Source organism: Sapajus apella, unplaced genomic scaffold (assembly GCF_009761245.1).
Source record: "Sapajus apella isolate SASKATOON/1434 unplaced genomic scaffold, GSC_monkey_1.0 scaffold63, whole genome shotgun sequence".
Lineage (NCBI taxonomy): Eukaryota > Metazoa > Chordata > Mammalia > Primates > Cebidae > Sapajus > Sapajus apella.
The window spans coordinates 11,437,690-11,460,462 of NW_022437003.1; the positions used below are offsets into that span (position 1 = coordinate 11,437,690).

The 22,773-nt window shown below is 41.2% G+C and overlaps 1 pseudogene; it reads left to right on the forward strand.

Annotated features, from left to right (window-relative positions):
• Positions 1-20,899: 20,899 nt before the first annotated feature.
• Positions 20,900-21,791, forward strand: LOC116529850 (annotated as a pseudogene).
• Positions 21,792-22,773: the final 982 nt, after the last annotated feature.

Consider the following 22,773-nt stretch of genomic DNA (forward strand, 5'->3'; position numbering starts at 1 on the left):
GCGGTGGTTAATTTTATATGTCAAATGTGTAAATGACTGGGCCATAAAGTGTCCAGATATTTGGTCAAACATTATTGTGGCTGTCTGAATAATTGAATGTCATTTAATGAGATGAACAGTTGAATTTGTAGGCTGAATTCAGCAGATTGCCTTCACCCTGGTGGAGGTGGAGGTTGGCCTCATCTAATCTCTTGAAGGCCTAACTAGAACAAAAAGGCTGGCTCTCCCATGAATAAGAGAGAATTTCTCCTGCCTGCCTGCTTTCAAACTGGGACGTTGGCTTTTTTCCTGCCTTTGGACTGAAACTGAAACATCACCTCTTTCTGGGTGTAGAGCCTGCCACCTTCAGATTGGAACTGTATGGTCAGCTCTCCTGGGTCTCCAGCTTGCCAACTCGCCCTGCAGCTCCAGGGACTTGCTTGCCTGCATAATCATGTGACATTATATATGTATATATATATATAAAAAATAATATATATAACATTAATAAATTAGTTTATACAGTTATATATAAAACATTAGTAAATTAGTGTATACATTATGTATACATGTGTATATACATTATATGCACTGATGTATATACATGATATGTAATATATAAAACTGGTAAATTAGTATATACATTAAATATAATATATATAACATTAGTAAATTAGTATATACAGTTATATATAAAACAGTAAATTAGTATATACATTATATATACATGCGTATATACATTATATATACTGATATATATACATTATATGTAATATATAAAACTGGTGAATTAGTATATACATTATATATAATATATATAACATTAGTAAATTAGTATATACAGTTATATATAAAACATTAGTAAATTAATATATACATTATATATACATGTGTATATACATTATATATACTGATGCATATACATTATATATATAATGTATATATGTTGCATTTGTTCTATATTTTTTTTCCTCTGTAGAATCCTGACCAACCTTAGTGTGTTTCTTCCGTACACACACTAAATACCTGGTAGCCGTTGGTTCTTCAGGTAAGGAGAGGGGAATGGGAACAGCTACTTTAACTTCAATATTTCATTTATATTATTTAAAAAGACAGAAACAACTGTAACAAAGAGCTAATAATGACCATTTTTGGGTTGTGAATAGACAGCTGTTATATCATTCTTTATACTTTTCTCTATTTTTTGAAATTTCTCCAAAAAGAAATAAACTGCCCTCTATACAAAATTCAGAAAGTAAAGTATAATGCAGAAAGTAAAAATTACTCATGATTCCATAATTTTTGACAGTTTGGCATATATATTTCTAGACCTTTTCTTTACATATACATAGGGCATACCTGCATATATATACACGTGTGTGTGTGTGTGTGTGTGTGTGTGTGTGTGTGTGTGTGTGTGTACTCCCTCCGCCTTACAAAAATAGCTGTTTTATAGCCTGCTCTTATCAATAAAGAGTCTTAACAAGGCCAGGCAAGGTGGCTCATACCTGTAATCCCAACACTTTGGGAGTCTGAGATGGGATGATTGCTTGAGCCTGGCAGTTTAAGACCAGCCTGGACAACATGGAGAAATACTGTCTCTAAAAAATAATAATAATTTAAAAATAATAATTTTTAAAAAGTGTTAACAGATATCTTTTCCACATCAATATTTTGAAACACTGAATAATGTGGAGGAAAAATAAAATCCTTTAAGAGCAAGCAAGTACTCAGAGATTTCATCACCACGAGGCCTGCTTTACAAGAACTCCTGAAAGAGGCACTAAACATAGAAAGGAACAACCAGTACCAGCCACTCCAAAAACACCAAATGGTAAAGAGCATCAACACAGTGAAGAAACTGCAACTAACGGGCAAAAGAGCCAGCTAGCATCAAAATGGCAGGATCAAATTCACACATAACAATATTAATGCTAAATGTAAATGGGCTAAATGCCCCAATCAAAAGACACAGACTGGCAAATTGGATAGAAAGCCAAAACCCATCAGTGTGCTGTATCCAGGAAACCCATCTCACATGCAAGGATACACAAAGGCTCAAAATAAAGGGATAGAGGAAGATTTACCAAGCAAATGGAGAGCAAAAGAAAAGCAGGAGTTGTAATTCTCATCTTTGATAAAATAGACTTTAAACCAACAAAGATTAAAAGAGACAAAGAAGGACATTACATAATGGTAAAAGGATCAATGCAACAAGAAGAGATAACAATCCTAAATATATATGCACCCAATACAGGAGCAGCCAGATACATAAGGCAAGTTCTTAATGACTTACAAAGAGACTTAGACTCCCACACAATAATAGCAGGAGACTTTATCACCCCATTGTCAATATTAGACAGATTAATGAGACAGAAAATTAACAAGGATATCCAGGACTTGAACTCAGACCTGGATCAAGCAAACCTAATAGATATTTAGAGAACTCTCCACCCCAAATCCACAGAATATACATTCTTCTCAGCACCACATCACAACTACTCTAAAATTGACCACATAATTAGAAGTAAATCACTCCTCAGCAAACACAAAAGAATGGAAATCATAAACAACAGTCTCTCAGACCACAGTGCAATCAAGTTAAAGCTCAGAATGCAGAAACTAACTCAGAACTGCACAGCTTCATGGAAACTGAACTGGCTCTTGAATGTTGACTGGATAAACAATGAAATGAAGGCAGAAATAAAGATGTTCTTTGAAACCACCAAGAATGAAGACAACATACCAGAATCTCTGGGACACATTCAAAGCAGTGTCTACAGGAAAATATATAGCAATAAATGCCTACAAGAGAAGCAAGGAGAGATCTAAAATCGACACCCTATCGTCAGAATTGAAAAAGCTAGAGGAGCAAGATCAAAAAAATTCAAAACCTAGCAGAAGACAAGAAATAACTAAGATCAGAGCAGAACTGAAGGAGACAGAGACACCAAAAACCCTTCAAAAAATCAGTAAATCCAGGAGCTGGTTTTTTGAAAAGATCAACAAAATAGATCACTAGCCAGATTAATAAAAAATAAAAGAGAGAATAATCAAATAGATGCAATAAAAAATGATAAGGGGGATATCACCACAGATTCCACAGAAATTCAAACCATCATCAGAGATTATTGTAAACAACTCTATGCACATAAACTAGTAAACCTGGAAGAAATGGATAAATTCCTGGACACTTGCATCCTCCCAGGCCTAAACCAGGAAGATGTCGAAATCCTGAATAGACCAATAACAAGGTCTGAAGTTGAGGCAGCAATTAAGAGCCTACCACACAAAAAAAGCCCAGGTCCAGATGGGTTCACAGCCAAATTCTACCAGACATACAAAGAGGAGCTGGAACCATTCCTTCTGAAACTATTCCAAACAATCCAAAAAGAGGGGATCTTTCCCAAATCATTTTATGAGACCCACATCATCCTGATACCAAAACCTGGCAAAGACTCAGCAAGAAAAGAAAACTTCAGGCCAATATCCATGATGAACATAGATGCAAAAATCTTCAATAAAATACTGGCAAGCCGATTGCAACAGCACATCAAAAAGCTTATCCACCATGATCAAGTAGGGTTCATCCCAGGGATGCAAGGCTGGTTCAACATATGCAAGTCTATAAACGTAATTCACCACATAAACAGAACCAAAGACAAAAACCACATGATTATCTCAATTGATGCAGAGAAGGCCTTTGACAAAATTCAACAGCCCTTTATGCTAAAAACCCTCAATAACCTAGGTATTGATGAAACTTATCTCAAAATAATAAAAGCTATTTATGACAAACCCACAGCCAATATCATACTGAATGGGCAAAAACTGGAAACATTCCCTTTGAAATCTGGCACTAGACAAGGACGCCCTCTCTCACCACTCCTATTCAATATAGTACTGGAAGTTCTAGCCAGACCAATCAGGCAAGAAAAAGAAATAAAGGGTACTCAAATAGGAAAGGAGGAAGTCAAATTGTCTCTATTTGCAGACGACATGATTGTATATCTAGAAGACCCCATCGTCTCAGCCCAAAATCTCCTGAAATTGATAAGCAAGTTCAGCAAAGTCTCAGGATACAAAATCAATGTGCAAAAATCACAAGCATTCCTATACACCAGTAACAGACTTAAAAGAGAGCCAAATCAAAAACGAACTGCCATTCACAATTCCTACAAAGAGAATAAAATACCTAGGAATACAACTAACAAGGAACGTAAAGGACCTCTTCAAGGAGAACTACAAGCCACTGCTCAACGAAACAAGAGAGGACACAAACAGATGGAGAAATATTCCATGTTCATGGTTAGGAAGAATCCATATCATGAAAATGGCCATACTGCCCAAAGTAATTTACAGATTAATTGCTATCCCCATCAAGCTACCAATGACCTTCTTCACAGAACTGGGAAAAAAACACCTTAAACTTCATATGGAACCAAAAGAGAGCCTGCATAGCCAAGTCAATTCTAAGCAAAAAGAACAAAGCAGGAGGCATCATACTACCGGACTTCAAACTATACTACAAGGCTACAGTAATCAAAACAGCATGGTACTGGTACCAAAACAGAGATATAGACCAATGGAACAGAACAGAGTCCTTGGAGGCAAGACAACATGTCTACAACCATCCGATCTTTGACAAACCAGACAAAAACAAGCAATGGGGAAAGGATTCCCTGTTTAATAACTGGTGTTGGGAAAACTGGCTAGCCATGTGCAGAAAGCAGAAACTGGACCCCTTCCTGACTCCTTACACTAAAATTAACTCCAGATGGATTAAAGACTTAAACATAAGACCTAACACCATAAAAACCCTAGAAGAAAATGTAGGCAAAACCATTCAGGACATAGGCGTAGGCAAGGACTTCATGACCAAAACACCAAAAGCATTGGCAACAAAAGCCAAAATAGACAAATGGGACCTAATCAAACTCCACAGCTTCTGCACTGCAAAAGAAACAGTCTTTAGAGTGAATCAGCAACCAACAGAATGGGAAAAAATTTTTGCAGTTTACCCATCTGACAAAGGGCTGATATCCAGAATTTACAAAGAACTAAAACAGATTTACAAGAAAAAAAACAAACAAGCCCATTCAAAAGTGGGCGAAGGATATGAACAGACACTTTACAAAAGAAGACATACATGAGGCCAACAAACATATGAAAAAATGCTCATCATCACTGGTCATTAGAGAAATGCAAATCAAAACTACATTGAGATACCATCTCATGCCAGTTAGAATGGCAATCATTAAAAAATCTGGAGACAGCAGATGCTGGAGAGGATGTGGAGAAATAGGAACACTTTTACACTGTTGGTGGGAGTGTAAACTAGTTCAACCATTGTGGAAGACAGTGTGGCGATTCCTCAAGGACCTAGAAATAGAAATTCCATTTGACCCAGCAATCCCATTACTGGGTATATATCCAAAGGATTATAAATCGTTCTACTATAAGGACACGTGCACACGAATGTTCATTGCAGCACTGTTTACAATAGCAAAGACCTGGAACCAACCCAAATGCCCATCGATGATAGACTGGACAGGGAAAATGTGGCACATATACACCATGGAGTATTATGCAGCCATCAAAAACGATGAGTTTGGGTCCTTTGTAGGGACATGGATGAATGATGCTGGAAACCATCATTCTCAGCAAACTGACACAAGAACAGAAAATCAAACACCGCATGTTCTCACTCATAAGTGGGTGTTGAACAATGAGAACGCATGGACACAGGGAGGGGAGCATCACACACTGGGGTCTGTTGGGGGCAAATAGGGGAGGGACAGTAGGAGGTGGGGAGTTGGGGAGAGATAGCATGGGGAGAAATGCCAGATGTAGGTGAAGGGGAGGAAGGCAGCAAATCATGCTGCCATGTGTGTACTTATGCAACAATCTTGTATGTTCTTCACATGTACCCCAAAACCTAAAATGCAAGAAAAAAAAATAATGCTTTTCAGAGAATGGTTGATGTCTAATTTATTTATTTAATCCCTTGTTCATAGCTATTTTAGTTGTTTCCAGATTTGTTTGTTGTTTGTTTGTTTTAGATGGAGTCTCACTCTGTCGTTCAGTCTGGAATGCGGTGGCACAGTCCCAACTCACTGCAACTTCTGCCTCCCAGGTTCAAGGGACTCTCCTGTCTCAGCCTGCCCAGTAGCTGGAATTACAGGGGCCCATTACCACACCCAGCTAATTTTTGTGTTTATTTTAGTAGAGACCGGGTTTCAGCATGTTGGCCAGGATGGTCTCGATCTACTGACCTCTTGACCTGCCCACCTCAGCCTCTCAAAGCGCTGGGATTACAGGCATGACCCACTGTGCCCAGCCTGAGTTGTTTGCTTGTTTGTTTTTTAACAAATATTATTGCAATGAAAATCGTCAAATATACACGTTCTTATCTCTTTATTTCCTTAAGCATAGATTCCTAAAGTGAAATTGCTTAATCAAAGAATAGCTATATTTTAATCACTTTTGAAACACGCTGGTAAGCTACCCTCCCTTCCAGAAAGTTCCCAATTTATACTTTCCCACACACTCACCAACACCAAAAGCTGGACCTTTCAACACTATCTGAACTGACATCTCTGTGGCTTTTGTATTACCTCCAGGAAGCATCTAACTTCCCGGAATTCTTAATAAAATCCCAAGTCTTTAACCAATAACATAGTTTTTGTTTGTACCAACACCAACCTGAAAAATCTTTAAAATACTAATTTATATTTTCAATATATGTATGTTTCAAGAATGGATGGATGTGTATTGAGTTAATTATACGTATTGTCAATGGTCTTAATCCATTTCTCCTTAGACTAGTGGAATTTCCTCTTATTTAGGAGTCACACATTTTCATTTCAACCACTCTTGGAAGGCAGAATTGCTAACCACATTCTGGGTCCTTTTGAAATGAGGCCTGCATTGTGGAGGTCACAGGACACACCAGTGTTCACATCAGCCTCTGTGTAAGCTACCTGGCCTGGCTCCTGCCAGGGCTGTGTACCGGTGACCATCAAGCCCCCAGACCAAAGGCAGGAGCTTGTCCCAGGAGTGGCATTCCGTGCTATTTATTCAAGGGACTCCGGAAGCAGAAGCACCAGTTTTATTTGTAATTAGTTGACCCTTTAACTGCTCAGAATCTCTCTCTTCTCTGGATAAGTTTCATTTTCAATTTTCAACTTGTGAAGGATTATGTTCAGACTGAGTGTCAAGCAAATGATCTATCTCTTCTTGCCTAGGTTGCAGAAACACAATGAGGTCACATTTTTATTGTAAAAGGGTCAGTAGAATAGTTCAGTGTAGCAGCAAAAAAACAGTCCCTAGAATGAAGCTGGGTACAAAGTCGAATGGTAATCACAGCATCTATTTAGAACACTCAGTAGAGATAAGAGTGGAAGACTCTTACTGGCAACATCTGAGACAGTGACTTGAAAGCCAAGCTTTGGAAATAGAAGCACGGGGTAGAGCCCTGGGATGGAAGAGTGAGACCAAAGGGAGAGGCTTCTCATAAAAAAGAACGAGATCATGTCCTCTGCAGGGACATGGATGGAGCTAGAGGCCATTATCCTTAGCAAACTAGCGCAGGAACAGAAAACCGAATACAGCATGTTCTCACTTATAAGTGGGAGCTAAATGGTGAGAACACATGGACACATAGAGGGGAACAACACACGCCGGGGCCCTTCGGAGGGCGAAGAGGGAGGAGGGAGAGAGAGCATCAAGAAAAACAACTAGTGGGTACTTGGCTTAATATCTGGGTGATGAAGTAATCTGTACAACAAACCCCCATGACACAAGTTTACCTTTGTAACAAACCTGCACTTGAACCCAGAAATGAAAATAAAAGTTAAAAAAATAAAAAAGGGAGAGGCTTCTAAGGGCAGTGACACCAAGTATGAGTGGGTGACAGATGGCAAGGACTGAGAAACCCTGTGCTGTGGCCTTAAACAGTTAGAAAGAATTTATATATATATACAATATATATATTATATATTATAATTTATATATAGTTATACATAATATATATATTATATATAATACAAATATATATTTATATATTTTTTAGAGATCTGGTCTCACTCTGTTGCCCAGGCTGGAGTGAGTGCCATGGCACAATCATAGCTCACTGTAGGCTCAAACGCCTGAGCTCAAGTGATCCTCCCACCTCAGCCTCCCAAGTAGCAGGGACTATAGGCCCTCACCACCACTTCTGGCAGTTTTCTTTTTGTCATTTTGGGTTTTTTTTTTTCAGTTGCTTTCCTTAAGCTTTTTGTAGAGACAGGGTCTTGCTGTGTTGCCCAGGCTGGTCTCAAATTCCTGGCCTCAAGTAATCTTTCCACCTTTGCCTCCCAAAGCCCTGGAATTACAGGCATGAGCCCCCAAGCCTGGCACCAAGAATGTGCTTCTTAAGCCCACACATAATCATTACTCAAATGTTTACTGAGAACCTAGTATGGGCTGGGCACTGTGCCCTGTGCTGGAGAGATAAGTCCTGGTTCTTTGATTGGCTTCCTGACCCAGTGTTCTGCTATGTAGGGTAACAGACATATGCCCAACTCTGCCAGGCAGAGGGTCAGTGAGAGAACTAGACAAGATGTAGGGAAACCTGCAGCCTCTCTATATGTCCAGTTACCCTCAAGACTGTTCAGGCTGCGGGTTCCTTATCTGAAAAATGAGGATTGTGCTAATGGGTGCCCCAGGTCCCACCCAATCCCAGTATCCCCTGCCTTGTATCCAGTCATTCCAGGAACAGTAGGTACTTGCCAGGTACCAAGCTGGACTATTCTGGAAATTCAACCTTGTGCCATAGGAGAAAAGAGACACTGTAAAAGTCACTGACTCAATCAATTTTTTTAAAAATGATCACAGAAATAAGGACGGGTGTGGTGGCTCACACCTGTAATCCCAGCACTTTGGGAGGGCAAGCAGGCAGATCACCTGAGGTCAGGAGTTCAAGACCAGCCTGGCTGACATGGTGAAACCCTGTCTCTACTAAAAATACAAAAATTAGCTGGGTGTTGTGGCGGAAGCCTGTAATCCCAGCTGCTCGGGAGGCTGAGGCAGGAGAATCACTTGAACTCAGGAGGCAGGGGTTGCAGTGAAGTGAGATCACACTACTGCACTCTAGCCTGGGCAACAAGAGTGACACTCTGTCTCAAAAAAAAAAAAAAAAAAGTACACAGAAATAAGTGGTCTGTGGTAGAAGTTCAGATCAGTCCAGATGTTGATCTGAAAGGCAGAAGGCTGCCTTTGCTTTCCTTCTCTCTGACTCCCTTTGACCATCACATATTCTTTATAAAACCTGTGTGTGCACAGGCTTTATGGTTAAGCAGAACACTCCCTGAAAGCTGGCTCCAAAATGCAGTAGCCACATTTTTTTTCCCCTCTGAGAACAGTGGAAGCACTTATCACTGTATCCACCGCAGGGAGGCCTAACTACCTAAATATTCCCATGCTGGACACCTTGCCAACCTCATTAATATTCATGAGCTGACCAAAGACCCAGGAGTTTTTAAGGAAAATCTGGTGGTTGGTTTGTATCCTTCAAAAACTCAATTCACAGTTACTCCTAGCAAAGAGCATGTAAACGCATCAGGAAGCAAATGAAATGCACAGAATATATTTTATCATCTGGAGACATGGAAATTTTCTATACATACATTTTAGTGCCAATCCCATGTCAAAATTTTGTCAAGATCCAAAGAACCATATTCTACTAGAAATGAGATAAGCTATCTACAATGGAACTTTTTTATTTTTTAACTAATAGAGAAATATTTTTAATTAATTATAAGAAAACCATAGTCTACCTGTAAAGAGAGCTGTAAGGATCTTTTATCTGCTACAATCAGCAGACCAATTGATGAGCCATTTTTGTTATAACTAAACTGCTATACTGATAGTTCATTTGGGTATTGCAAATGATTAAGGTACACAACTGTACTTTATAATGGAGGCCACCTTCTAATCAGATGAAATAAAGATGAGATGTGGGCGGAAATACATATATTTTCTCAGAGGTAGATTGCTGTTCAAAATGTTAAAATTCATGAGGTTTAGAATGCATTTATTCTTTGTTTTACTTTTTAAAATTTGTTTATTAAAAAGTGATGTTAGTGAATTATAACAAGGTGTTCACATCTGTGTAACCACCTTCCAGGTCAAGAAATGGAACATTATCAGCACCCAAGAAGTCCCCTTCCAGGCCCCCTATCATGATCTGTTCCTCTCTCCCCAAAGGCAACCACTATTCTCACCTCTAATAACAAGGGTTTTTTAACATCGTATAATGGAATGATATAATATGTATACTGTTTCATACGACTACTTCCTTTATTCACCATGATTTGGAAATTCAGCCAGTGTGCTATGCACAGCTGTAGTTCATTCATTTGATTGTGGTGTAATATTTCATCGTATGACTATACCACAATTTATTCATTGATTCTACTATTCAGAGATATTCGGCTTTGGTTACAATTGGAGGTTGTTACAAGTTGTGCTGGGATAAATGTTCTGGCACAGGTCTTCTGGTGCGGATCTCTGCATGGATTTCTGTTGGGTGCATACCCAGGAATGAAATTGCTGGGTCATAGGTTATATGAATGTTCAATTTCGAGAAATAATGCCAAATAGTTTTACAAAGCGGTTGTAAAGTTTCATTTATTCTTGGCAGCCACTCTTTCTATTTCTGGCAAGGGAAAGTTGAGTGAGTAGGATTTTTAATGTCTTACAGGTTTCTTGGAACAAGTATCTTTTTACAGACACCATTTGAATGAGTAAAGTTTAAAGTACTATAATTAGGGGTTTAGAGATTAAATTACTTTCTAAACTACAGACTTTTTAAAAAAAAGAAGTGCAAAAGTGCTTGGGGCAAAATACATTGGGGATTTCCTTGTTGCCAAAATAGCTGAAAAGTAATTCCAGATGCTAAGCTCAAATAATTCACAGCTGGGCTGGACAACCTCTGACTTGCTCGTATCGTGGGGATTTCAATAAGACAAACAAAATACTGAGAGAAGCTGGACTCGCCACTATCAAGCAATGTCACTCACTGGAACTCAAGTAAACAAGCAAACATTCTCAATATAACCATAGTTCCCATAGTTCTACCAAGAAGTAGGGCAGGTTTGAAGATTAAAAAAACACACACACACAAAAATAGTATCTATGGTTGAAAGCTTCCTTCTTCCTGCTATGAAGCAAACAATTGTAGTTGGAAATAGAGTGGGTAAGGTTTCCAAAGGATACTAAAATGCCCCTTGGGGCTTTCCCCCCCAACCCTGCACCCCAAACTTGATTTTTCCATGTACAGCTGTATTTCTTACCCCTGTGAAGCTTTGAATTTATTCTCTGGCAGGATCTTGAGAGAATGGGCCCACCAGCACCCCTTGGGTTACTTAACCTATTTCTTGCCAAGTTTAGCAAGGTCCCATGGTTAAGACATTAGCTTTTTTTAATGTACACGTATATAAAGGTTAAATAGCCAGTGAAGAAAATTATCCTGATGCCTCACATTAAAAATGCTTTTTAAGAGTTGTGATTAAAAGGGATAAACTGCAGTATGTTCACTCTCAGTGGGATACTACGTAGCAATGAGAATGAATGAACTACAACTACTAGAAATGATGTAGACTAACCTCACAAACGTAATCAGTGAAAGAAGCCAGATACAAAAGATCGTGAACTGTGTCGTTTCATTCATAGGAAACTAATTTATGGGGACACAGGTCAGAGTTATGTGCTAAAGGCAAGGCTGATTGGGAGGGTTTTGAGCTCATTTTTGGGGTGCTGGTTGTGTTCTGTTTCATCATCTGAATATTGGTCACATGGGTATATTTATTTTGCAAAAGTTTGCCAAAGTGTGTGATGATTGGCACACTTTTCTTTTTTTCTTTTATGTTTGTTAGATATATACATATATATCTATATATCTATTAGACAGAGTCTCCCTCTGTTGCCCAGGCTGGAGTGCAGTGGTACAATCTTGGCTCACTGCAACTTCTGCCTCCCAGGTTCAAGCGAGTCTCCTGCTTCAGCCTCCCAAGTACCTGGGATTACAGGTGCCCACCACCATGCCTGGCTAATTTTTGTATTTTTAGTAAAGGCAGAGTTTCACCATATTGGCCAGGCTGGTCTCAAACTCTTGACCTCAGGTGATTCGCCAACCTCAGCCTCCCAAGGTGCTGGGATTACAGGCGTGAGACACCACGTCCAGCCAGACTTCAATGTTCTAAATAATAAGTTGGCTGTTGAGAGAAAGTGTGGGCTGACTATAAGTAGGCTTTTTTTTTCAACAGCCCAGTAGCTTAGGATATTAAATAGCTCAATCCTTGCTCAGGAGCACAAAGCCTCCTCAAATCTTCAGCAGAAACAGTTACCATTTTACCGCATAACAACTGTGTATCGGGCTTTGTGTTAGGTCCCATACTTAGATTAACTCTAGTCCTTATAACAGACACTCAAAATAGCTAGCACGGTCCCCAGCGCTCAGATAAAAAAAAAAAAAAACAAAGTTGAGAGATGTTTAACCCTTTTTCCAGAGCTAGGCAGCTGGGATCTGCTCCAAAGCCCAGGCTCCTTCTGAAGTCCAAGTGGGGCAAAATTCCACTGTGAGGGGCCAGTGTTCTCTATTTCCCACTGGGAGGGACCTCTGCACAAGCTGAACATCCAGGTCCACCCTGAAGGGGGCTGGACTCAGCAGGCCAAGCACACGACAGCAATGTGTCGTCTGGTGACCCGTGGGGGCAAGGCTGCCTGCTTCACTGGTGCTGCAGACACCTTAGATCCTTTTCTTTTTCTTTTTTGAGATGGAGTCTCGCTCTGTCCCCAAGGATGGAGTACAGTGGCATGATCTTGGCTCACTGCAACCTCCCCATCCCAGGTTCAAGCAATTTTCCTGCCTCGGCTTCCTGAGTAGCTGGGATTCCAGTCATGTGCCACCATACCTGGCTAACTTTTTTGTATTTTCAGTAGAGATAGGATTTCATCATGTTGGTCAGGCTGATCTTGAACTCCTGACCTCCACCCAAGTCAGCTTCCTAAAGTGTTAGGATTAGGGGCATGAGTCACAATGCCTGGCCCCTGCTTTTTTTTTTTTCTTTTTTTTCCACTTCCAACAGTTTATTACCTTCTCCTTCCTCATTATCCAACCAGCTGAAAAGACATCGCAGCTTGCCACAGCTGCTGGGCAAGGGGAAGTATGCAGAGAGCGATGCCCTATGCAGAGAGTGTGCCCAGCTGTGGGCCTGTGCAGAGGCCACATTAGACCATGTCCATTCATAGAAGCTACTTCAATCAGGACTACTCTAGCAATTGAATCCTGATGAACATCAACCCTCTACCCAGGTGCTGTTCTCACATCCTAGAACAACCCCTGCTCCTCTCTAAACCAAACACACACCTCCTCTTTCAGGAAGACTTCCCAGCAACACAAGATCCCGGGGCTCTCATGCTGGCATTTCAGGGAGTCCCTTCCACATACATAATTCAATTTAATCTTCACCAGATGCCAGTAAGTGCTATGCCCTTTATTCAGAGGAAGAAGCCAAAGTGTGGAGAGGTTAAGTGGTTCACAGAAGGCCAAAACCTTAGTAAGTGGCAGAGGTGAGATTCAAAGTCAGGTTTTGTCTTGTACCCATCCCATGGGCTTATGACCTAAACCTCCCTCCTCTGTCAACCCACAGCTCCCTGCGTGACTATATCTTTGAATTGTCACAAGATCCTGTAATCGCTGATTTATTTGCATGTCTCCCTGACTAGATGGTGAAAATTGGAAGCGTTTCCTTTGATTGCATATCCCAATTCTTAATAAAGTACTTGATAAATAGTACACGCTCAAAAAGGCTCCTGAAAGAGTGAGAGTCATGCTTATAATCCTGCATCCCTCTTAGCTGAACGTTAGAGACCACGCAATCTCTCTTGCGCTCAGTTTCCATATTTGTAAACAGAATATAAAAATGCTTCCCATTTCATGAGGCTGTCTTAGTTAGTCCATGTTGTTATGAAAAAAATACCATAGACTGGGTGCTTTGAAAAACATTTATTTCTCACAGTTCTGGAGACTGGAAGTCCAAGGTCAAGGTGCTGGCAGATTTGACATCTGGTGAGGTCTCTCTTCCTGGTTTGAGGATGGCCACCTTTTTTTCTTTTTTCTTTTTTTTTTTTGAGATGGAGTCTCAGTCTGTCGCCCAGGCTGGAGTGCAGTGGTGCGATCTTGGCTCACTGCAACCTCCGCCTCCCAGGTTCCAGTGATTCTCCTGCCTCAGCCTCCCTAGTAGCTGAGGTTACAGGCACAAGCCACCACACCTGCAAAGTTTTGTATTTTTAGTGCAGACAGGGTTTCACCATGTTGGCCAGGCTGCTCTCAAACTCCTAACCTCATGATCTGCCCACTTCAGCCTCCCAAAGTGCTGGGATTACAGGTGTGAGCCACCATGCCCAGCTTTGCCAAATCCTCACGTAGAAGAGAGAGAGTGTTCTAATGTCTCTTCATCTTCTTGATCCTATAATGGGGGCTCCACTCTCATGACCTGATGTAAACCTAATGACCTCCCAAAAACCCCACTTCCAAATACCATCATATTGGGAGTAGGGCTTCAACATTTGGAGGGGAACACAAACAGTTGTTATAAAAATTAAATGGATTAAAATATGTTAACCAAAAACCCCATTTCCAAATACTACCATATTGGGAGTAGGGCTTCAACATTTGGAGGGAACACAAACAGTTGCTATACAAATTAAACGTATTAAAATATGTTAAGCACTGGAGCAATACCTGCTACGTGGTAAAAGTAGGCATACCTGGTACAGGATGAAATTAGCCAAGTCACTTCAGCAACTTACAGGCAAAGCCCCTGTGGAAATACAAAGGAAAGAATCCTCCCCTTTCTTGGATTCACACGTGATGTTAGGTGCTGTGATTTACACGTGATCGCCACTCGAACACTCTGTGGTATTACCACTGTGGTACCACCAGTGCTATTACCTCTGCTTTATGAATGAGAAAGCAGAGGCTTCCAGAGCTGAGGAAACTCACCCGAAGCCACCCAGCCAATCGGTTGTGCAGCTGGGATGCGAACCCAGCTGTGTTTGCCTTTGAGCCCCATGCTCTTAATGTGCTCTGGGAAGTCTGACTAGGGGCACTGGGGATGGCTTCAAGAGTGAGAGAATATTTGAGACGAATTTTGAAAATGAGTAAATTTTGTTGTTGTTGTTGAGACGGAGTCTTGCTCTGTCCCCAGCCTGGAGTACCGTGGTGCGATCTCAGCTCACTGCAACCTCCCTCTCCCAGTTGAAACAATTCCCCTGCCTCAGCCTCCTGAGTAGCTGGAACTACAGGAGCGTGCCACCACGCCAGCTAATCTTTTTTTGTATTTTTGTAGAGATGGTCTCGATTTCCTGACCTCATGATCTGCCCGCCATGACCTCCCAAAGTGCTGGGATTACATGTGTGAGCCACCACGCAGGGCCAAAAATGAGTAAAAGTTTTAAGAGTGGAAGTGTCTGCAGCCCCGATTTTGGCCCCTGATGTTGGGTGTTGTGGTTTTGGCTCCTTGCTTTTGCTGTGTTAGGGTTTCTCAGCCTTGACACTCCACATTTGTCATCTTCCTGCGGATTGCAGGATGTTTAACAGCATCCTTGGCCTCTACCCATTAGGTCCCAGTGTCATGCCGCTCCTGCTATGACGAACAAAAATGTATCCAGGTTTTCCCCGTGTGGGGCAGAACCCCCATGGCTGAGAACCACGGGGCTGGGTGTATATGTGGCCTCCAGACCTCAGTTGTCAGCAGCAGGAAGCCAGGAGCATAACGTGCCTTTTTGTTTTCTCCAAATTGACTAATAACCCAATTCCAGAAACAGAAATTGCTCCAGAACTACTTGCTGAAATGGATTAAGTTGTCATGACAGCCACCTCACACCTTTTAAATTACCTCCTGTTTGTCCTTCAGCTCTCGCCTCCAAGGTGACCTCTTTAGAGATGCTTTCCCCAAATCTAGGCTGACCAGGTGCTCTTTTGTTCCCTTCAGCGAAGAAGAGCTGCTGTCTGTATTACCTAATCAGTTCCTCAAGTGCCAAGGCATGGTAATGGAATGGCACACGATAAGCCCTGTATGGTATTTTTTTTTTTTTAAGACAGAGTCTCACTCTGTTGCCCACGCTGGAGTACAGTGGCATGATCTCAGCTCACCACAACCTCCACCTCCTGGGTTTAAGCAATTCTCCTGCCTCCTCCTCCTGAGTAGTTGGGATTATAGGTGCCCACCACCACACCCAGCTAATTTTTGTACTTTCAGTAGAGACGGGGTTTCACCATGTTGGCCAGGCTGGTCTTGAACTCCTGACCTCAGGTGATCCACCTGCTTCAGCCTCCCAAAGTGCTGAGACTACAGGCCTGAGCCACCACACCCAACTCCTATATGGTATTCTAATTAAGGAAATGAAGGCTGGAGAGCTGGTGCAGTATGTTCAAGATCATATAGCACATAAAGGACAGACGAAAACCCCAGTCACCTGCTAGTGGAGGAATCCCCGGGAGGGACAGAAGAGTGGATGCTGAGCAGAGCATCAGTGGCTTGACGTTGGGGCAGGGTATCTGTCACAGAAGATTTAAGAAGGGAGCTCCATCAGAAACCAGGGGCCAGCATGGCAGAGATAAGAGTAATGAGCATGGTGCCCCGAGAACACACTTGATCCTAGCCTCAGCACAGTACTAACTAGGAGGAAGGATTATGCCCCATGGTAAGCCAACTGGTGGGTCTGAGGATGCTAATGAAGTTCTGGCCCATGTTAAGGGGTGCTGAGCTACAGGAGAGGAAAAGAGAGTCTTGGTGAGGCTGAATTTGCCCCTAATGTGGGCCCCCATGAGCTGGTTTCCCAGTGTGCCATATTCACTGGCCTCTCGGGCAGACGTCAGTCATTCATTCAGGTACTGACATGGGTAATTGGTACCTACTGTCATCCCATGTTCTATGATAGGCACAGAAGGTAAAAGGTGCACACAACAGAGGAGGTCCCTATCTCTCAACCCTAATCAATTATCACACAAATAAATGTTTAATTATGGACTGCGACAGTGGTGGGAAGGAAAGATACAGCATGCCATGAGAACATAGAACATTGCCTAGTCTGAGGGTTGGGGAAGTTTTCCCCAAGAAGGGATAATTGAGCTGAGACCTGGAGAGTGACCAGGAGGTGGCTGTATTAGAGTGTGTGTTGCAGGTGGCCGTGGATAGCTCCAGGCCAAAGAAAGCAGTGCAAAGCCTAAGGCAGAGCCACGAAGGAATGAGGCAGAAGAAGGCAGGGCCACTGCACACACAGTTATGGTCAACATGATTAGAAGCAAAGAAAACAAACCTAAAGCTCCATCCATTGTTCTAAATGGTGACCCTTTCCCAAAATGACAAAAATAATGTACTGCTTTAAAAAGAGAGGCAGGCTGGCTTCATAGGCAGGACCTCCCCAGGATGGTAGAATCCTGGTGTCAGTCCAGAGTTTGATTTGAGAATGTCCAAAAATCCAGTTTTTCCAGTTCACCTGGTCAATTAGATTCAGAGGATTGACTCACGCTGACCAAAGTCACAGAAAACAGATGTATAAGTCAAAATGCCTATGTATAGTTCTGACACAGGAAATATGGCTGCCTAGCAGATTGAAATATTCAGGTCTGTTGGTCAATGCATTCCCTTCCCTGTGAAGCAACCTGTAGGGGAATGCAAATGATGATCAAAAGGTCAACGTGTGAGTAAAGAATTGGAACAAGGGCTACTGGTGAAAAAATCCAGCTGTGGTCCTTTGATGCATCATTTTCCACTAGAGGTAAGCATATGTCTGAACCCCAAATCAGAACTCAGGGCTTGACAAATAACTTTAGCCTGATTTATGAGCGTCATTCATGCACTTAACTGTCTTTATTGGGGCTTTACTAACAAGTATAAATAATTAAATATATTTTGTTATATATTGAATAAACCACCACTATTAGAATGAATAAAATAACATTAAAAGACACAGCAAAAAATATATTTAATTCAATATTTGTGCCATCATTTGTATCCAACATTTATCTGTCCAAGTTGATAGTTTGATTTTCTTTTAGTACTTATTTTCTATTGATGCTCTTTTTTCTCAATTATTGTTTCCTCTTTTAATTAAAACAAAAAACCTCTTAAGAAGTCTTTGATTGGGCACTGTGGCTCATGCCTGTAATCCTAGCACTTTGCGAGACCAAGGCAGGAAGATCACTTGAGTCTTGGGTCCAGGAGTTCGAGGCCAGCCTGGGAAACACATCAAGAGCCTGTCTCTACAAAAAATAAAAAACTAGCCAAGCATAGTGGCACACTCCTGTATCCCTGCTACCTTGGGAGGCTGAGGCAGAAGGATCATTTGAGCCCCAGAGTTCAAGGTTGCAGTGATTGTATCACTGCACTCAGTCTGGGCAACAGAGTAAGACCCTCAATCAAAACAGAAGTCTTTGAGCAATTTACTTGAGTTACAAAGAGCTATTTAGAGTTTCATTGGTGATGGAAGACAGTTGCAATCCTCAGCACTGTCCCTCAGACCTAGAAGCAATGACAATTCAGCAGCAATGAGCAACTTTAGCACTAGGTATGATTTATAAATACCACTTCTTACGAAAAAGACACCAGGGATCCTTGGAAAAACAACTGAGTCATGATCTGGAGCAGGAGTTTTTTGATATAAGGATAGAACATCTTATTATGCCCCAAAGCAAAGGCAATGTCAAAGAATCCTGGCATGATGGCAAAAGAATGTGGAGGCTAACTTGAAGGTGTTTTCTCTGGCCATAGTTGGGTCAGTCTAAATATGGAAAAAGATAATTTTAATAGAGTGAAACACATCAAATGTATAAAAATCCAATAGTTCACACAGTGATAATTTAAAAACAAATCAGTGATCACCTATGGAGATTGGAAGGACAATCAGCTCCTGACAGGCTGGTAAAAAAAAGGAAAGGATCTTATCCTACCTTTGCCTTTTCTGAATAAACTGTATTTCAGTATAACTGAGTAGCTGACATGAGAAATTTCTTCTTTACAGAAGGATCACAGCTAAGAAAGAGAAATAACAGAACTAGAAAATCATCATTTTCAAATCCCTATTGAATTGATGGATCTAGGCAATGAACTGCAATGGCTACAAAAATCATTAGATGATAGGTTAATGAGGATCTTTATTATGGATGGATCAGGCTGACAACACCTAGCACTAACCCATCAACTTAAATCTATAAAAGTAGAAAAATCAGACATCATATTTTTCCTGATATGATACAATCAGAATCCATACCAAACCACCTTTAAGTCTTACAAAATGAACCTAAATCTAACCAAGGTCTACCTACCTGTTCACAAGAAATACAGGGATAGAGAGACAAGTTAAATGACACCAACACAACCAGTGAAGTCTGGAATGTGGGAATTTCTGTAGGACAAATGACTCAGTTTCTTTGACAAGCATAAAAAGGGCGTGATAGTGGGGGAATGTAAAAGACTTAAGAAGACTATTATATTTGTTTGGCTGCCATAATAAAACACAACAGACTGGATGCCTTAAACAACAAAAATTTATTTCTTGCAGTCTGGAGACTAGAAGTCTGAGCTCAAGGTGACAGCATGGTTGAGTTCAGGTGAGGGCTCTCTTCCTGTCTTACAGACGGCTGCCTTCTCATCTGTGCTCACATGGCTATTCCTCAGTGCATGCTCGTGGAAAGAGCAAGATCTCTCTCCTCTCTCTTCCTCTTACAAGGCCACCAATCCTATGGGATTAAGGCTCCACCCTTATGACCTCATTTTAATCTTAATTAGCTTCTAAAAGCCCTATCTCCAAAGATAGTCACATCGGAGGTTAAGACTTCAACATATGAATTTAGCAGGGACACAATGCAGTCTATAGCATGTATCAGTCACATGGCATGTGCGGACCTTGTTTGAATCCTGCTTGCAAGGAACCAACTGTATAAAGACATTTATGGGAAAATCAGCGAAATTGTCTTTGTTGTTCTTGTTTGAGATAGGATCTCATCTATCACCCAGGCTGGAGGGCAGTGGTGTAATCAGGGCTCACAGTAGTCTCAAATTTCTGGGCTCAAGTGATCCTCCTACTTAAGCCTCCCAAGTTGCTGGAATTGTAGGTACATGTCACCAGGCCTGGCTAATTTTTTTTCTTCATAGAGATGGAGCCTCCCTGCGTTGCCAAGGCTAGTCTAAAACTCTTGGGCTCAAGTGATTCTCTTGCCTTGGCCTCCCAAAGTGCTGGTATTACAGGTGTGAGCCACTACACCTAGTCTCATCAGGGAAATTGTAACATTACCTATTAGATACTAGATGATAGTAAGGAATCATTAATTTTTGTAGATGTAACAAAGATGTTGTGGTTGCTTTCTTAAAATTTCTTATCTCTAGACATACATGCAGAAACATCTACCTTTGAAATTATATAAAGCCAAAAAAAAAAAAAAAAAAGAAATTACATAAAGCCTGGGATTTGTTTTAAACTAACATATTAGGGGTGGGAGTAGAGGTTGGAAAGGAGATATAGATGAAACTAGGTCATCCATATATCAATAACTATTGAAGGCCAGGCACTGTGGCTTACAACTGTAATCCTAGCACTTTGGGAGACTGAGGTGGGAGGATCACTTGAGCCCAGGAGTTTGAGACCAGCCTGGTCAACAAAGTGATTCCCAATCTCTAAAAAAATACAAAAATGTTGCTAGGCATGGTGGCTCAGACCTGTAGTCCAGATACTTGGGAGGCTGAGCTGGGAGGACTGCCTGAGCCCTGGGAGGTTGAGGCTGCAGCGAGCTGTACCACTGCACTGTAGCCTGAGTGACAGAGTGAGATCCTGTCTCAAAAACAAAACAAAATAAATGAATTTCTATGCACACCAGAAGACAGAGGTCCTCTTTCCTTGCCTAACACAGCCATGGCTCATGGTCCCAAGAAGCATCTGAAGCGGGTGGCAGCTCCAAAGCAATGGATGCTGGGTAAATTGACCAGTGTGTTTGCTCCTGATCCACCCACCTGTCCCCACAAGTTGAGAGGGTGTCTCCCCCTCATGATTTTCCTAAGGAACAGACTTAAGTATGCCCTGACAGGAGAGGAAGTCAGGAAGATTCACATGCAGCCATTCATTAAGATCGATGGCAAAGTCTGAACTGATATACCCTACCCTACTGGATTCATGGATGTCATCAGCATTGACAAGACGGGAGAGAATTTCCGTCTGATCTATGATACCAAGGGTCGCTTCGCTGTGTATATTGTATTATACCTGAGAAGGCCAAGTACAAGTCATGCAAAGCGAGAGAAATCTTTGTGGGCACAAAAGGAATCCCTCATCTGGCGGCTCATGCTGCTCGCACCATCCTCTACCCTGGTCCCCTCATCAAGGTGAGTGATACCATTCAGATCATTTTGGAAACTGGCAAGATTACTGATTTCATCAAGTTTGACACTGGTAACATGTGTATGGTGACTAGAGGTGCTCACCTGGGAAGAACTGGTGTGATCACCCACAGAGAGAGGAACCCTGGATCTTTTGATGTGTTTAACATGAAAGATGCCAAGGGCAGCAGCTTTGCCACCTGACTTTCCAACATGTTTGTTATTGGCAAGGGCAACAAACCGTGGATTTCTCTTCCTCGAGGAAGGGGTATCCACCTCATCATTGCTGAAGAGAGAGACAAAAGACTGGTGGCCAAACAGAGCCGTGGGTGAAATGGTCCCTGGGTGACATGTTAGATCTTTGTATGTAACTAAAAATAATGTGGCATGATTCACAGCAAAAAAAAAAAAAAAAAAAAAGCAACGGGCTTATGGGCACTTGGAGCTCTACACTATTCTCTCTACATTTGTGTATGTTTGAAATTTTTCATTACAATAAAACATCTTTTTAATGCAAGAAAAAGTGGAAGGGAGAAATAGTCAAGTATTTCGACCATACACAAGGTGTAGATCTGCATAGATCTCGTTAAATCCTGATTCAAACACACCAACTGATAAAAAGACTCTTTTTGAACAAATGTAACAAATTGGCTATGAGCTGTGTTAGATGATAGTATAGTTATTGTTAATTTTGTTAGGTATAATTGTGCATGGGTCTTTATTTTTAAGATGTCTGTCTGTTAGAGATACATATCAAAGCATTTATATATTCTGGAATTTGCTTTAAAATACTAACAAAAAAAACACCACAACAAAACAAGGAGGGTAGATGAAACATGATTGGCAGAATGTTGATAATTGTTAAAACTGGTCAACAGACTGGTGGAGTTTCATTATATTATCATCTGAAATTTTCTGTCATAAATTAAAAGAAATATTCATGAGACCATCATGTTCTGACCCAACGATGACAGGAAAAACTCACACATCCTCTTTCAAGTATCCTTGGAAGATTAATGTTTTCATGATAAAAATTGTAAGTATTTTTGTAAAGCTCTGATCCATAGCTTCCTTCTTCCCAGTCAGCACGCAAGTTCTCATTAGAATATGACGCAAGGACATAGGGTTCATTGCAATGATCATCAAATCACAGAGTGGGAAGAACACTGTCCAAAAAAAATTCCCTCCCTATAGCAGAGTGTGTCATTCACAGTTTTCTGCAACTGAAACCCTGTTTTGAGATTTGCCTTCCGAAGACCTTGATAGTGTACCACATTATCATATATATCCTGTAACAAAATATATACATATATATTGGGCTGGGCACGGTGGCTCACGCCTGTGTAATCCCAGCATTTGGGAGGCCAAGGGGGGC